Raw genomic sequence first — 18,844 nt, 5'->3', positions numbered from 1 at the left:
TCAGGAGTAAGCTTGTTGAAAGTCCACACTGCTTCCACTGAAAGTGAGCTTGGTGGAATTTGTCAAACAAACATTCAAGGTGGCACATGCTATTACTGAGGCATCTGTTGGTCAGTCTATAATTTGAATAACTTGTGATAAAGAAACAGTTTTGTAAAACAAATAACTGGAATTAGCAAAAACATGTTTAAAAGGGTATCGCAACAAGAATGGTTAATCTGAGCCATAGAATGACTGACTAACAGCTGTTTGTTTCTCTGTAGAAGTCCATAGGATTATGGCTGCTTGTACTTCCTGTTTGGAACGTGAGGGGGAGGAGTCGGTCAGTCCAGGTCTCTGAGACAGAGACTGTTTTAAAATATTTACAAAACCAAGTCCAGATGATCGTTGTTACGTTTTGTGTAAATTTGGAGAAAAGCCCTAAATAGGTCTATCATAACACTTTAATATATCAGTAAATTACTGTTCCTTTTTTTGCCGGGAAACCGGCGGTGGCGCGAGCGCTGCCATAATTAGCTAATGTAACCCCGATTCTCACAAACCTCCCTTCCTCTGCTCCACCACAATAACTATACAGTCGAAACAAATAATACATTTTTCTATGACGATCATAGTAACCTGCAGTCGTGTTACGTTCAGTCTCTCGATGGAGGCCGTATTTTTCAGCACCGCTCTTCCGTCAGTGATAACAGCTGCATTCATCTGTCAGATGAAAATACTTTCAGATGATCATAAAGTATTTTCATTAATGCCTCGTGTGTTCACATTTCTTACCTTTGAGACTTCTTTAGCTCGTGCAGAGATGCAGAAAGCGCGACAACCAGATTACCTTTGACGCCCAACACCCACCGACCGGCGCACGGACACGTGGGGGTGGGGTGGCTTTACGTGCACGGCGCGCACGCATGCGTATTTGCACTAAAATTTTCACATGGCCTCTTTGACATTTAAACCTAATGTGGCATTATGGTTTCCCCGGTGAATGCCGCCAGCAGAAAACTAAAACCAAAAGCGCAGGACTCTCCGACACAGGAAACCGAGACTGTGCTTTTAAAGAAATAGACAACCTTTATTTGAAATTGTTAAAATTCCTATTCTAAAAGATACCCAAAAGAGTCACTAAACCAGCCCACAAGTCAGCTGCACCCAGCTGTGCGCTCTGTTGCAGTGCACCCGGCTCAATGCCACACCCCTTGCATCCAGTGGCCGTAGCCGACGCCAGTCCTAGGTGGTGGGACACTGGGCCTGGTTGTGCCTGGGGCGATGGAAGGCCAGAAGGGGGGGACTCGCTCCAATAGCTGTTAATCCTGCTGTGTCACACCGCTCGCCAGTGCGTGGATGGACAGCAGTCACTGACACTCTGTATGGAGCACACACACGGTCCCCAAAAATGCCGGCCGTGGCACCGCTCTTGGACCACGGTGCACCAGGTTGGGCAGAGCAGGGATGAAACAAACAATGGAAACCGAAACAGCGGCACCTACAAAAAAAGTACACACACACACACACACACACACACACACACACACACACACACACACACACACACACACACACACACACACACACACACACACACACACACACACACACACACACACACACACACACACACAGCTCAAGAGGACTCTAGTAAATCAAAAGATATTCCACATCAACAGCATGAGAGTAACATGAAAGAAACAAGCCAACATTTATCTACAACATTACCACAGTCTTTACCTGGAGGTATCATTCCGTTCACGTCTGCTCCAGCTTTTCTGACTTCCGCTTGTTCCAGCCACCGGCCTGAACGGCGAGGATGTCTGTGCAGAATGAAAGGATCAAAATGTATTAAACTGAGAAAACAAACTACACAAAAAGGATGCATCTTCAATGAGTATTTACCAGTTTTTGACACATATGTACTCTGAACATGTGTCTGCTGAAGAGAGGAAGCTGTTCAGTCGGTTCAGTCCCTTTCCCTGATGTTGTCCCTTCTTGATTTCATCCTCGGATCCTCATCATTTCAACCAAAATGTATGTTTGCAAACTTTCTGTTTGCAAACATACAAACATTTCTGAATTTTTAGCTATTATAAAATCGTTCCCAGTGTTTTTTTTAATTAAGATCATTTTGTTTTTTTAAGACATTTTTCTGCAGCACAGCAGCTCATAAGAATTTCACCTCAGAGCTGTGGTGCAGATGTTTGCCTCTGCTAATTTTCCATAAACCGTTTGTTGATTCTCTCTCCCGCTAGCTTATAGCACCTCACAAGCCCTAGCCGACATTAGATTAGCATAGCAAAAAAAAAAAATCAATGAGCAACATTGGAGCTATCCATGTGTACACTTTTGAGCCAGATACCAGCTCAGACAAGGGAACTCAGGACATTAATGGATCTACTGGTTTTTGTCTGCAAGTGGATGCATCAGAATTGGAGCGGAGTAGAGACTTTGGCCCGTTCATGGCAGTTAGAGCGTCACAAATAAGAGCTTTTTGAGACAATGGGTTTCATCTTCTCCTGATCCATCGAGATTTGAATAAATACTCAGAAACAGTTTTAATCTTATATTATTGTGTATGTGTTTATATTTTTGTTAATGTTCTCAATAATGAGAAAAATGTTTGATCTTAAAAACATGACTTCCATTGGAGCGGCTCTTTAACTTTGTTGACAACGCTAGGATAAATAAATGTGGTCAGCCAAATCAGCCATAATTGTTTGAACCAGGGGTCTGCAGCCTGAGGCTCCACAGCCACAAGTGGCTCCTTGACCCCTCCTTTGCGGTTCTACGACAAGAAATAAAAATGTTTTTAATTCAAACAAATATCCTAGCGCATCACGCAAAACAAAACAGTCAGATAAGTCAAACTTTACTCAACTTGGTGATCTACTCAACAGTTGAAGCAAAGTATTACTGTGCCAGGTTCCTGACTACAGTACCCATAATGCTTCAATAATCTATCAAGCGGTGATGCACAATATTTTAAGAAATTCCAGCATTTATGACGAATTTTTTTAAACCTGACAACGTACCACAAAAAATCAATTTGAGGTCAATACGCACAATTTAGAGGGCCTACACCATGCTAGCCATTTAGAATAAACTATTTCCTCGATCTCTGAGGCTCCGCCTTTCTCTTCTTGTGGGTGTCGCCTATTTCATGACATCAACCTAGAGTCGGCGTCGGCAGCGTTTCTGCGTTTCTTCCATCCAAACTTTTGCAAAGATGGATGTGAATATTGTGCAATGAAAGCATTTTGCTGATCACCACTAGCTCCATTGAGAAAATGGGCGTGTCTGTTAGCCTGGAGGCGGTTTTAGCTGCACAGGCTCTTCCTAGAAGAGGCTGCTCCTCACTTATGATGACATCACAATGTGAGGACCCTCTTATTGTGAATTGGGAGGGGCTGGTGCTCAGAGGGTTTCAGAGGAATGCTGAGAGATGCGTGAATGGATCAAAATACCCCTGTGGATTCGTTTTTGTGAGGAATTAACGTTATAATACACTTTAAAATTTTAAAACGTTGATGTTGCATGATATAGGCCCTTAAAGAAATACTGGCTGAGATGTACTAACAACATAAAATCTACAATGTGTAAAAAAAAAGCCTTTGTAAACCCCAGTAGTTATCCAGTTTCCAAAATAACATAAATGCAAATGAGTGTTTGATTTTCTAAAGGCTGAAGAGACACCTTGTGTGTCCTACTGAGTTCTGGACAGTGAGACATTAGAAAGGCTCTTAGCTGTTTAAAGGGCTGCAGACCCCGTTTCTGGCTAAATGAACCAAAAGGAAACTTACCTCTGCGGAGACCACGTGACGTTTCCGCCCCCGTCCTCTATACCAGTGTTTTTCAACCAGTGTGCCGCGGCACACTAGTGTGCCGTGGGAGATGGTCAAGTGTGCCGTGGAAAATTGCCCTCATTAACTGATCTAAAAACATTAACCATCTCCCGGAAATCAGCTCTGTGTTCATCCAAACAGGTCCTGATAAAACACTGAGTAGTTAGGAATATGAAAGATCATAAAATACTTTTTTCTTTGTGTTTAATTGATTCTATTAAAGACATTTTGATAAGAATGACGGCACCGCGATTTACCTGCAGCTATAACTGTTTTCTGAAAAGTCCCGCAGCTTTTACTGTCTCCACGACTCCACCAATCATTCTTGAAGGCTTAATCACATGTCATCACTCATTTCCAACAAAAACACCAGCTAAAGCTCGTCTTTAGCGGTGTAGCTTTCCACAGAATCCGGTATCAGACCGTGGAACAAGTGAACAAAACCATGAAGCTCAGAGACGCGAGTCTTTCTGCCGTTTTTCGCAGTATTCACACTACATCTCCCATGATGCATTGGCTTAAAGGGACAGCGCCCCAGCGTACAATGAGTCGTCCTTGTTACACGGATTGAAACCACAACGAACATACAGTTTGTATGTAACTTAACTTTTATTACATCTTTCAGAAAAAACATCTACAACTTCCTGCTTTTTCTGCCACAATTATCACAAAAATGCACGTCAGATTGCCGGGGGGGGGGGGGGGGGGGGGCTGTAGATCAAAACAGACTATGAGTTTCTGCTTCTTCTTTTTTTGGGATGCTGGTGTGCCGCGGGATTTTTGTCAAGGTTAAAGTGTGCCGTGGCTCAAAAAAGGTTGAAAAACACTGCTCTATACAGAAGAGGCCTTCACCTGCGGCCTTTTAAATTTAAGATGAAAAAACGCCTCGTCATTCAACGTTTATCCTAAACAGCCAACACGTTTTTACTAAAAACCCATCTCTGGTTTCCCAAATCTAAACATTACATTTCTACAGAGAAAAGTTCAAAGCATCGCCCACCTTCCAGCTGTCCAAGAGTTTTTCAGCCGCACGCCTTCCTGCGGGTTCATCCGGGGGTTTCCGGGGGAGTGGGGTGGGGGTGCCCGTATGACGCTGCGTTCACTGGCTTTTCGAAATGCGCACTTCATATCAATTGGGGCAAATTGAAGGCTTAAAAGCCTGTTTACTTTAGATAATATATCCTATTTAATATATCCTATTTAAAACATTATTGAAAATTACTACAGGAAACAGTGATGAAACCTTTTTTAACAGATAAATTAGAGCACTTCATTGTAATACTATAATATATGAGATACGTCAAAAAAATTGACAGTTAAAGATAAAAAAATATAATAGATGCTAATATTTTATAAACTCCATCAAAATAATTGTTTCATCTCATTTATTATAATATTTATAGTTTTTTTTATCACACAACATTAGACTCGTAGTGTAAATAAATTAAAATGCAGAAAAATCAATTTAAAGAACTCTTTGGTCCGTCCCTGAACTCAACATTTTTCCGGTTTGTTGTCACATGTCAATCAAAGCCCGATCGCCGCAACAGCAACACGGAACGAGAAAACCTATACACGGGTCCCTATAAATGTAAATAAAAGAAATTAGTAAATCGTAACGTACCTTTTTACGAGATTTTCCACAGGAAAAAAAGAGAAAGGCACGTCACGTGACCCACGTCAGCCCGCATATATGAATGGAAAAGATCAGACGCTTTCAGATCCTTTGAGGAAAAGTTGAACGTAACAAACAAACAACTTCCTGTCTGCAATATTACGAAAATAAAGGGGATATATACTGCTAGAAATGTTTTCAAAAATAAATTAGTCCACAATCACTCTAATTTTATGGTATTTTCTGCGGAAAAAAAGAGAATCATATTAGTCACGTGACCCACGCGCACGTCTGCAGATATGAATGAAAGTTAACGTGTTTCTCCAACGTAACAGAGCCTTTGGGAGAAAAAGTTGAACGAAACAAGCAAACTACAAACTGTATGTCCAAAAAAAAAGCATATTTTAAAAGAAAATGGTATATTTCTCACTAGAAATGTTGTCAAAATAAAAATTAGTCCTCAAAATATCTTATTTTATGGGATATTCCACCGAAAAATGAACGTGCATCCACCATGTTTTTTGCTCACGGCAGGCCAAACCTCCAAAGTCACGTGATCCTGAGAAGGCTCGTGGAAAATGAATAGAAAAATGAAACGTATCCGCCTCACAGTTTGGAGGGCGTTTTTGTAAAACTCTCACGCATTTCCATGTGGACAAATGTAGCTACTACACATTTTAGGATGAGACTGGGTTGTAATGGTAACGGGTGAAAAAAACAAACAGTTGAATTTAAAAAAAAAACTAATGGGTGCGCACACGATACCAACTGGTGTCCACCTGTTACTATTTTTATTTTTTTGGCTTCGTTTTTTTTTTTTTTTTCTTCTTCAATGGCTCTTTAGGGGTTCCGTAAGTAAACATTGCGTTAAACAGATAACATTGGTGTCAGACTTGTAGTGGGGAGGCTACGAACTTGCTTTAAATACTGTTCACTTATTTAGAAAATTGAGTTTGAGGGCGGCCGTGGTGCAGCGGTAGGGCGGTCGAACCACAATCATAAGCTTGCAGGTTCAATTCCCACTTTGCATGCCCATGAGTCAAAATGTCCTTGGGCAAGACACTGAAACCCACCCTGACTCTGGTGGCACCTGTGTTTGGCAGGACTCTGTGACTGGGTGAATGGGTCTGTGACTGTAAAGCACTTTGTCCTTGTAGATAGAAAAGTGCTATACAAGTATATGCCATTTACCAAAATTACCTCGGCATTTTATTTTGCACTTAATACCCAACTTCCTGTTTCTGAAAGATCTGTTCTGGATTTAATTGATGTGCCGTTCAGATGTCTGGCTAAAGTAAAAAGTGTCTCCTTGACTAATACAGAGTTTTCCTAAAATGTGAACCATATTTAACCTTATTAAATGAACTTTGATGATTGCGTTAGTCAGTCCCCAACTCTGTCTCTGGTGGCTTTGAGTCGGAGTGAAGCTGCAAAGACACAAGAGCTCAGAACCCCCACATCACAAGAATATGGGTTCGAAGAAATAGCGGGGGATTTTGTTGCCACATTTTTCTTCTTGTATCTTCAACAGAAATTCATTAATGTTAACACAAAAAAGGGCACTAGGGCACTTTTTAATATGAGGGAAAAAGGGCATGGGTTCAAGGACCTTTAGGGCCCCATGTGTGAGCGTCCCTGAAAGAGAGAATTTCTCTCCAGTGAAAATTGTTTTGATTGCACGCATTTTTGAAATTCAAGTTTTTCTCAAGTGGAAAAAAAAATGTTGCGTGCGCACATTTTTTAAAGTTTTACCGTCAAAATGCTTGCATAGAAATCTTTCCATCCAGAGCCTGAAGAATTGCTTTCTGTTCTGCAGACGTGGTGATCGTTGACTGGGTTCCAGACTGGCTGGTTAAACTTCAGCTCTGTTTTTCCACAGATCCCTGCACTGCTGATCACCAGGTGCAGGTGAACAGAAATACACAATTTTATCTCTATTATTTCTGAATCTCAAGAAGAAACACACCTTGACAGAGAAGCCCACTATAGGCTGCAGCTTAAATGAACAGATTAGGTAAGTGTTTTTCAACCGGTGTGCAAACTATTTAATTGAAACAATTTATTCAGCCAAAAAGAGATAAACCTTTTTTGGTAAGGTTACGTTTGTGATTAAGACAAAAGAAAAATTAATACAACTTTGTGTTCACTTTCTGTGTAGTTACAATTGAACCCAAGTAAGCATAAAATTTTGGTATTCTTTATGTAACATTTGTCACACATGTTTTTTTTTTTTTTTTTAACTTGTCCTGTCCAACAGCTGGGCAGGCAGATGAGAACTGAGGGCTTCTTGTGTTGGACATATTTTACTTTAACAATAGGGGTTATTAATCTTCAGACAAACCAGAGGTATGCCCTTTTGTAATTGAGGCCAAATGTTTGAACCATGTTTGAAAATCTTTGGTGTTGGACCGGACAGAAAAGGAAAGAAGGGAAGAAGAGAGAGGGATGTTAGACAGAAGGGTGGTAGGAGGGTGATAGTGGGAGGGGGGGGGGATAAGACCATGAAGCAGCATAGAGCAGCAAGTTTACTGGTTGTTTATCATTACGGTGCGGTTCAAATGTAGTACAAAAAGGGCGGGGCCTGTCCACACACACTCAAATGTTATCAACACACCTGCTGGCTGAAAAATGTCCACATGTCAATATGTACACAATACAAACAGTGTTCACACACGCATACTTATACCTTTAGACCAACTAGTGTGAAATATTTCATTCATTCAATCATGCAAACTATTAGTACAAAGGTGAGCTAACACCTGTGCTCAGGTGAGTGTTTATGTTCTTCTAAAATGGATGGTGGAATGTGAAAAGAAGGAGGGAGAGTTCCCAGCCACCCCCACACCAAGACCCCCGCCGCAGCAGCGGCAGCTGAAACCCCCAACGCCACACAGCAGCAGGCAGGGAACAACCGCCCCCCGGGTGACCACATCCGCCACCCAGGCCAGGGCCAGCAGGACCGCCGCGAGGCCCCCAGAGCCAGAGAGCAGGGAGGCATGGGGGGAAAGAGAGCGCCACCCCAGCCCAACCAGGAGAGCAGCCCCCCCGCCGTGCCAGGAGAGCCCAACGCAGAGCCCCACCCGAGAAAAGCGCCAACAGCCCCAGACGAGCACCCCATCCCCGGGAGCGCCCCCAGTTCTGGGCATCCCCCCGCCCCAACCCCAGGTACGAGCCAGGACCCCCCAAGGGAGACCCGCTCCGCACTCCAGGCAGCCACCCACCTGGCCCACTGTTGGTTCAGGGAGGAGAAAAGCAGGGGCCAGCCACCCCCGCCCAGGAGGGGACCACCCCTGGGAAAAAGGGGGCCCACAAGGGGTGTTGTAAACTTGGCCCGACCAGGCTCAGCCACAGTTGGAAATTTGGCGGGGCACAGCGCTCAAGGGGCAAGGACCAGAACCCAACCCCCATGGACACGGAAACCACCGGCTCAGTTGTAATGTGAACCCCCCGCATGGAGAGAGCACCGCCAGGCCCAGGAAACCGGCACCCAGGGGACACGGCATGACAGTTAAAATTGGCGGTTTGGGCACTAATCATCATATACTATCATATAACATTTAAAAATAAATAAATCACTGTTAAGAAAGAACATATTATTGTTCTCATGTTGTTTTTGTGAGGTTATATACAATATATTGTTAATAAACTGAAAGGAAAAACAACTCCCTGGACATATTTTCAACCATATTAGTTGGGAATAATTATTGAAAACTATCACAACTTTTATTACAACATATAGGAAAAACAGCTGCAGCTGTTTTCTCATATGTTTCCTATATGAGAGCTGCAAGCTTTCCTTTTTTACTTTTTTGGATGCTGGCGTGCAGCAGGATTTCTGGCAAGGAAAAAGTTAACTAAAACACTGCTTTAGGTAAATAAAAAAGAGCATAGAGTTTTGTCCTTTAACCCTTGTGCTATCCTATGACCCCACTCTTACTTTGACGTGTTCTCCCTACCATGACAAATGTGGGTAAAGGTGGAAAAAATTCATGTAATCCATGGACACCAGTGAAGATCACAAATCATTGAAGAAAAAAGGTTCAACACACTGTCTAGTGCAGGGGTGGCGAACACGCGGCTCTCGACCTGCATGCGGCTCTAGTTTATGCATGCGGCTCTAGTCTAGGCTTAGTTAAATGTAGGTATATCACATTAGTCATGAGGAATTGATGATTTTATTGTCGTCAGTGTTGAATACATTAAATATACACTCACCATTTAACAAACACATTTAGAAAGCATTGCTTTTATGTGTTATGCATTTCAATTGTACATTTCATTCAATATTATAGCATATGATGTCTAATGTATACTGATTCTCCTTTATTAGGTGTTTGCTTGAGAATATACATGGAAGATGTGACTGGTTTTATTGTATTGCAGATGCCGATGGTCAGTACATACTGATGGAGCCTCCTGCATCACCACAGTCTGTCGTAATTGTAAGTGATTAATGTTGTTAGATCCTTAGTTGTCTGTTTGGTAGATCAAGCATCTTTACATAATTACACTGCAGGATGAGGATGAAGAGACCGCATCTGCAGTGACAGATATTGAAAGACCTAGACCCATCGAGGTATGTGATGTCCCGCCACTCTGTTAATTCCTGTTTTAAACGAGATACATAATGTCATATCAATTTCAGAGTATTGCTGGGGATGTTGATGCAGATGCGGGTCAATGCAGCCCCACCATGAACCTTGGCAGTGTAAGGACATTTCTGCAGATAAATCTTCTTATGTTAATATCTGGTATGTATTGCAAGCGTCAAATGCCAATCCTGTGGAATTACTTTGTCTTTGTAGTTTCCTGCCAAAGAGCTGTACAAGGTCTATTTACAGCGTAAGATCCGTAAATGTGACCTTGAAATAGAATTGCTGGAGCATCAGCTGAAGGTGAGACACTTATATGAATATTTCATCTGTTAATTGTTTAATAGACAATTAAGCAATAAAGTCACTTTATTCCATTACAGCAAATAAAGAAATAAAAGATATCAGCCTTTGAGTCATGCTTTCTTATTTTTATTGGATGTAATGTAAGCTGATCATGTCCCGTACCACTCTGCCATCTCTTTGGTCAGCATGGTCCAATGGGGCATCCTCTGGGCCGTCTTCTTCAAGAGGTGGGGGGGCCCTCTCACCTCTCATGGTGGCTATGTTGTGCAGTACGGCACATGCAGCTATGATGTCACATGCCCTCTCTGGTTTGACCCTGAGCCCACGTAGGCACTGAAATCGAACTTTCAGGATTCCTATGGTCATCTCCACCCTGGCCCGTGTTCTGCTGTGTGCCAGGTTAAAATGCGCCTGTGGTCCAGGCTGAGGTTCAGGGTAGGGGGTCATCAGGAATGGCAGGCAAGGATACCCCCTGTCCCCCAGTAAGTAGCCATTGAAATGTCCTATAATGGCAGTAAAATTGTATAATTCACATCACATTAAATGCATGACATTGTATAAGGAACGTAAAGCGATTTATACCTTGGTGGAATTTGGGACACAATGATGACTCTCTAAATATCCTGGCATCATGAACAGAACCGGGCCATTTGGCTTCTATGTTTGTGACGAGGTGGGTGGCATCACATATTACCTATATGGTGGGAACAGTAATCAGTATGAAGAAAGGATGATAGGAATTATGATACAACTGCCATATATTGTTACCTGCACATTGATGCTATGCATGGACTTCCTATTAACATAATCTCCTTCATTGACTGAAGGAGATTTAATAGGAACGTGTGTTCCATCCATGCACCCAATCACATTTGGGAACCCTGAAATAGGAGGATATATAATTTAGTATGCTTGTGACTGAAAATTGTATAGATCTATCGATAAAGCAGTGTGTAAATGTTGATATTAAGGGACAAACCTGCTATTCTTTAATGACCCTCAGTGGTTTATGGCCAGGAAACTGCACAAGATATCCCAGCATGCGTTTGAGTGCCAGACATGCTGTCCGAACTGCCCGACACACAGTTGCCTTTCCCACATGTTCTGCATCACCCACGCTGTATAAGAAACTCCCTGTCGCAAAAAAACGAAGGGCGATGCATAAAATGTTCTCGGTGCTCAGCGCTGCTCCCCGATGTGTCACATTCGATATGAACGGCTTCAAAAGATTTGTTAAATAAATTAAGGAGTCTCTAGAAAAACGATAACGCTCCAGTAAATAATCATTTGGAAACGAAAATACATCGATACGTGGTCTTAACACCCTCTCACGGCGGAAAAAGCCCCGTATGATCCTGGCTTCTTCATCAACTATGTGCTCTTCAAATGGACACGCCATGCTGCTTCACCTCTCTCATAACAAACTAATCTTGAACTAAACCTGCTCCAGACCAGGTTATGTTCAGAGCATGAGTTGCCAGGGGAACTGAGCTTATCCTGGAACATACCTCTGTTTTTGGAACCGAAAACTGAGGTTATCAACTTCCTTAGCCTCAAACTTACCGTGAGAGCTAGCATAACCTGCTTCCTGGAATACCCCCCCGGTCTCAAGCTGCTGTTGACGTTCTCCTACATATATTATGTCTGCCAGTCCCTGTTTATTACCTTAAAACACGTGAAATCAAGACATCGGTCCGTTTTGACCGACACTCACGTAAAGGAACTGATCAGAGAGGCTACAACTAGCCCGGGGGTTAGCCCCGCCTTCAGCCCCTAAGACTCATGGGAAGTGGGGAATCTTAAGTGTAAAACCATGAGCCAGGGAGCTGTTAGCAGAAGTGACTTGCATGCTTTTTGGCTGTATGTGTGTGTTCAAGTTAATGGACTCTTATAATGGACAAGGGGGGGTGCAAATAATGCAGCCATTGTAATGTTAACTTAGCACTTGTGTGCTTGAAGAATGAATTGAGTCATTGCAATGTATTAACATTTAATAAATGATTTGCTTTTGGTGCGAAAAGTCAGTCATTCAATATTAAATAAAAAACATAAAAAAGCAAGATATTCTAATAAAGGTAAAAATTCATTTAAGTTTCACCCAACTGAAATGAAATGTATTTAATGTGTTTTTGTGAATATGAATTACTTATACAGCAGAAGGATACTCTGTCCAGATGTTTGTGTATTTGTTGGTGTGAGGGTCATTGAAAGAGGAATGTTGAAATAGAAAGAATTACCAGTTAAATACTGTTGGATAAACGGTGAAATATTCAGTTTTTATCATCATAAATCTGAATTCAGAGGAGTCAGTGGCTCATCAGCCATCAACCTTACTGCACGTCACTGAGTAGTTGTGTGTGTCAGAGAGAGGCAGAGAAAAGAGAGATAGAGAGACAGAGAGAGTGTGTGTGAGATGAGAGAGAGGTGCCTGTGTGTGTGGAGGGGGTATCTGACCTCCAGGGTAGTTGCTGTGTTAACTCTGGCTAAGCTGCATTTGATGAGTGTATGGAGGGTGGACACTTTCCTTGAAATAAACACAAGTACAATACTTGCTGTTGTATTGTAGGGAGAGGAGTGTTTTATGGAAAATTATACAGCTTTAATTGCGTGTTTGTGTGTGTCTTGGCAGGTCAGTGTGTGGTGTGGCTCTTTGACTCTCACAGTAAAAAAATTCGGCTCCTGGTGTCAAACTTGTTCGCCACCCCTGGTCTAGTGGGTCTAGATGACCCAACTCCCAATGTTAAAGTGCCTAGGATAGCACAAGGGTTAAATGTGACAGTTAGGGTTGACTGACTTTAAATACAATTTACTTGTCTAAAAAGCATCTCAAAAAGTGATGATGCGGTGTTTCTCAATCCAGGTCTTTGTAAGTAAATCTATAAGTAAATTATACAAACATACCGGAAAAGTATTGCCCGGCAGGCACCCAGCCCCAACATACTCCATACTGATGTGGTCAGTGGCGGTTTTACAGTAACTTACTCCTCAGGCAAGTTTTCAAAGGAGTTTTTTTCTTTAAATATATGTTCAATTTGTGTAATACCTTTAGCGTGCCAGGTTGAGAAGTTAACCATTTTGTTGCTTATTAGGATGTCAGATTTCTACCAAGCAGGAGTTAGTTTACTCAGTGTAGAATAAAAATGTGTCATTTTAAGGAGTTCCCACCATGCTGTTAATGTACCTTTAATATTATTCCATTTAAAGCAAGCATACCAATCTAGCCACAGGGGTTGCAAGCCAGTTGCCTCTGTGCCGGTCCCAAGCCCGGATAAATAGAGAGGGTTGCGTCAGGAAGGGCATCCGGCGTAAAAATTGCCAAAATAACCATGCGAATCATCCACAACACTTTAGACATACCGGATCGGTCGAGGCCCGGGTTAACAACGACCGCCACCGATGCTGTTAACCTACAGGGTGTCGGTGGAAATTTGACTACTGTTGGTCGAAGAAAGAGGGGAGGCAGAAGGGTCCGTGGCCAGAGAGAGAAGGGAAAAGGCAGGAACATAGGTTTGAGAATAGGGACTCTTAACGTTGGCACAATGACAGGGAAAGGCAGAGAACTGGCAGACATGATGGAGAGAAGGAAGGTAGATGTACTGTGTGTGCAGGAGACAAGGTGGAAGGGCAGCAAGGCACGTAGTATTGGAGGAGGATACAAACTGTTCTATCATGGTGTTGATAGGAAGAGAAACGGGGTAGGTGTGATTCTGAAGGGGGAGTTTGTAAACAGTGTTCTAGAGGTGAAAAGAGTCTCAGACAGGATGATGAGCCTAAAGTTAGAAATTGAAGGGGTGATGGTGAATGTAGTCAGTGGGTATGCGCCACAGGTTGGCTGTGAGTTAGAAGTGAAGGAGAGATTCTGGAGTGAGTTGGATGAGGTCATAGAGAGTTTTCCCAGAGGAGAGAGAGTTGTTATTGGAGCAGACTTTAATGGCCATGTTGGTGAGGGCAATAGAGGTGATGAGGAGGTGATGGGCAGGTTTGGTGTGAAGGAAAGGAATCTGGAGGGACAGATGGTGGTGGACTTTGTGAAGAGGATGGAAATGGCTGTAGTCAACACTTACTTCCAGAAGAGAGAGGAACATAGAGTGACATACAGAAGTGGAGGTAGGAGTACTCAGGTGGACTACATCCTATGTAGACGAGGTTATTTGAGAGAGGTTAATGACTGCAAAGTGGTGGTAGGAGAGAGTGTAGCCAGACAGCACCGCATGGTGGTGTGTAAGATGACTCTGGAATTCAGGAAGAAGAAGAGAGGGAAAACAGAAAAGAAGACCAAGTGGTGGAAGCTACAGAATGAAGAAACTTGTGAGGAATTTAGGCAGAAGTTGAGACAGGTTCTGGGTGGTCAGGATGAGCTTCCAGATGACTGGGAAACTACAGCAGAGATTATCAGGGAAACAGGTAGCAAGGTGCTAGGTGTGTCATCTGGAAAGAGGAAAGACGGTAAAGACACTTGGTGGTGGAATGAGGAAGTACAGGACTGCGTCCAGAGGAAGAGGTTGGCTAAAAGGAAGTGGGATGTAGAAAGGACTGAGGAAGGTAGACAGGAGTACAAGGAAGCGCAGCGTAGAGTGAAGAGAGAGGTGGCAAAGGCCAAACAGAAAGCTTACGATGAGCTATATGACAGGTTAGACACAAAGGAAGGAGAAAAGGACTTGTTCAGGCTAGCCAGACAGAGAGACAGAGATGGGAAGGACGTGCAACAGATAAGGGTGATTAAGGACAGAGATGGAAAGGTGCTAACAACCCAGGAGAGTGTACAGAAAAGATGGAAGGAGTATTTTGAGGAGCTGATGAACGTGGAAAATGACAGGGAAAGAAGGGAGGAAGATGTGGTTGTTGTGGAGCAGGAAGTAGCAGAGATTGGAAAGGAGGAGGTTAGGAAGGCTCTGAAAAGGATGAAGAGCGGAAAGGCCGTTGGTCCTGATGACGTACCTGTGGAGGTATGGAAGTGCTTAGGAGAGACAGCAGTGGAATTTCTAACGAAGTTGTTCAATAGGATTCTAGAGAGTGAGAAGATGCCTGAGGAATGGAGGAGAAGCGTTCTGGTTCCGATCTTTAAGAACAAGGGTGACACGCAGAACTGCAGCAACTATAGAGGAATAAAGTTGATGAGCCACACAATGAAGCTGTGGGAAAGAGTAGTGGAAGCCAGGCTTAGGAAGAAGGTGGAGATCTGTGAGCAGCAGTATGGTTTCATGCCCCGTAAGAGCACCACTGATGCCATTTTTGCTTTGAGAATGTTGATGGAAAAGTACAGAGAAGGTCAGAAGGAGCTGCATTGTGTGTTCGTAGATTTAAAGAAGGCGTATGACAGGGTGCCGAGGGAGGAGCTGTGGTACTGTATGAGGTCGTCTGGAGTGGCAGAGAAGTATGTCAGAGTAGTTCAGGACATGTATGAGAGAAGTATGACGGTGGTGAGATGTGCTTTAGGTCAGACAGAGGAGTTCAAGGTGGAGGTGGGACTACACCAAGGATCAGCTTTGAGTCCTTTTTTGTTTGCTATGCTGATGGACAGGCTGACAGACGAGGTAAGACAGGAATCTCCCTGGACAATGATGTTTGCGGATGACATTGTAATTTGCAGTGAGAGTAGAGAGCAGGTGGAGGAACAGCTAGAGAGGTGGAGGTTTGCTCTGGAAAGAAGAGGCATGAAGGTCAGTCGTAGTAAGACAGAATACATGTGTCTGAACGAGAGGGATCAAGGTAGAAGCGTTAGGTTACAGGGGGCTGAGGTGAAGAAGGTGCAGGAGTTTAAGTACTTGGGGTCAACAGTTCAGTGTGATGGGGAGTGTGGAAAAGAGGTGAAGAGGCGAGTGCAGGCAGGTTGGAGCGGGTGGAGGAAAGTGTCAGGAGTGTTGTGTGACAGAAGAGTGTCAGCAAGACTCAAAGGAAAGGTGTACAAGACAGTGGTGAGACCAGCTCTGCCATATGGGTTAGAGACGGTAGCAGTGAGACAGAGACAAGAGGCTGAGATGGAGGTAGCGGAGATGAAGATGTTGAGGTTCTCCTTAGGAGTGACCAGGTTAGACAGGATAAGGAACGAGTACATCAGAGGGACGGCTCATGTTGCCTGTGTTAGCGACAAAGTCAGAGAAGCCAGACTGAGATGGTTTGGACATGTTCAGAGGAGGGATAGTGGATATATTGGTAGAAGGATGTTGGAGATGGAGCTGCCTGGCAGGAGGGCAAGAGGACGGCCAAAGAGGAGATACATGGATGTCTTAACAGAGGACATGAAGTTGGCTAATGTTAGGGTAGAAGATGTTCATGATAGAGTGAGGTGGAAAAGGATGATTCGCTGTGGCGACCCCTGATGGGAAAAGCCGAAAGAGAAAGAAGTTAAAGCAAGCATACCGCTTAATGGAACTTGTAATAAATGGAAGATCTAAATGTAATAAATGAGTTTAATCTCTTCACATAATGACTGCTCTATATCCAACCATAAGTAGGCTGTTGGTTATTACTATTCCCTTTTAAAATATACTGTGGTCTATGAGTATGGAAGTAGTTGTGGAAGTTTGGAAACTCTGAGCGTCCAAGAGACTTTTCAAACCAATTCTTGATGGTTTATTTTTCCATAAAATCTTGGATATGGGTGTATCTAATGATTTAAACCATGTTGCAGGTGATTGTATATGGATCATAGAAAACAGGTAGTTAATCTTCTGTAGTATTTTCCTTTTTATTCGAAGCTATTTTGTCCTCGAGTAATATGGGTATGTTAACCCATCGCTTTAAGTTGTCCTGTATATTTTTAGGTAATGGTATACAGTTTAATTGCACCAAGTCTGATAGACTGGATGAGTAAGTGACACCGAGATATTTAATATCCCCTGTCTTTAATGGTATATTTAAAGTTGGCTCCACATTACCATTGAGTGGTAATTTATTCTAGTTAATGGAGTACTCACAAATTGACAAAAAGGTGTCAATAACTGCCACAGATCTGGAGATGGAGAATGCTGAGTTTCAGAGAGCTAGTATACAAAGAGAAATGTTTTAATACTCTCTTCTGATGGGTCAATTTGTGATGAGCATAAATTCCTATAGAATTCTTTAAATGTGTTATTTATTTCCTCTGGGTCATGGGTAAACTTCCCAGTTTCTGCCCTGATTGAGGAGATTTGTGTTTTTTTATTGAGTTTGTTCATTCATAGTATTGTTTAACTTGAATTTACATTAACTCAAATCTGTATGTGCTAATTTTCAGAGTCAGCATAAACAGCATCAAAAGCTGTAATTTTATTTTCTAATTCAGACTCACTGGCTTTTTCTTTTTTTTGTTTTTATTATGAGCAAAATAACTTCTCGTTACTGCTTTTGTTGTCTCCCAAATACACAGGGAAACATCTGGAGTATCATCAGCAGCTGCTGATTTAAACTCTGCTGAGGAGGATCAGTTCATTGAAATGATGTCAGACTCCACCCTGAGGATGACGTCTACAGCTCAGACACTCCCTGAATTCTGCTGGGTGTGGAGAGGCAGCATCCACTCATGGAGCAGAAGGCTGGGGGCATTCTGCTTCCATTCTACATCCTATCTTTGTGAGATTTTCTGCTGTTGCCACTATGAAATCAAAGAACAGAGCTATGCTCAGTATTGAGCAGGACTTGAGAGTTGCAGTAACAAACCTGCAACCTCGTTTTGAAAGGATGTGTAGCACAAAGCAGGTACATTGCAGCCATTAACACAACTTGTTTCTTTTTGCTCATAGGTTCAATAGTATTGTTCTTACAAAGTGAATGATCCTTTATTTATTTATTTTTGTCTCTAGCGGCAGGAATGTTTAAGATTTTGATATGGTTTTAAAGTTTAGCATGTTTGTCTTATTTTGTCACAGTCCTGGCTTATTTTGAGTGGGTGGGGGATGGAGGGAATGCAGTGACATGTGGTGAGGTTGATGGCTGGTGAGGCACTGACTCCTCTGGGGTCAAATTTACAATAAAAGAACTGAATATTTCACCATTTATCTAACAGCAGCTAACAGCTTATAAAATACACACAAGAACATATTTGTCCTATAGAGAATATTTCTTTTATAGACATGGATAGAACTCTCTCCTTGTGTATAAATTATTCATATGTACTGTAAACAAATTAAAGAATACAGATGTGTTCAGCACACATTTGATTATCAGTAAAGTGGTATTTTTCCAACTTCAAATTCTGGAGCTTTAATCAGTGTTATCAAATGTTGTCTGTGAAAATGATCGTAAAAATAAAATAAATGATTTTACTTACATTTTTATCCACTTACTCCCATGTTATTTTAAAAAAAGCAAACATTTAAAAACATGTTTGGTCTTACTTTTTAAGTCCGTCTGCCGATCCTTCTCCACAAAAAGGTCTATGATCTGTTGGAAAAGCCTTATTTTCCTTTATTTTATGAGTTTCTGCCTCTCAATGAAGACTGACGTTCTTAGTCTTTTTCTACGGCAGCAGTGTAGCTACTAAGCAGCTGTGAGCTCACATCTGCCCCCTGCTGGTGAGGCAT

At 42.5% G+C, this 18,844-nt stretch overlaps 1 long non-coding RNA gene across 1 annotated transcript; it reads right to left on the bottom strand.

Annotated features, from left to right (window-relative positions):
• Window positions 1–1,492: 1,492 nt before the first annotated feature.
• On the bottom strand, window positions 1,493–5,587 carry LOC144983642 (uncharacterized). Its single transcript, XR_013647394.1, has 3 exons — window positions 5,455–5,587; window positions 1,888–4,936; window positions 1,493–1,805 (listed from the first exon to the last, which is right to left on the bottom strand). It is a non-coding gene; the product is annotated as an uncharacterized LOC144983642 (long non-coding RNA).
• Window positions 5,588–18,844: the final 13,257 nt, after the last annotated feature.

The sequence above is a fragment of the Oryzias latipes genome, chromosome 14, assembly GCF_053564925.1.
Source record: "Oryzias latipes strain Hd-rR chromosome 14, Olatipes_Hd-rR_3.1".
Lineage (NCBI taxonomy): Eukaryota > Metazoa > Chordata > Actinopteri > Beloniformes > Adrianichthyidae > Oryzias > Oryzias latipes.
Note: the sequence above shows the minus strand (reverse complement) of the source record. Positions and strands in the feature narration are given on the sequence as shown.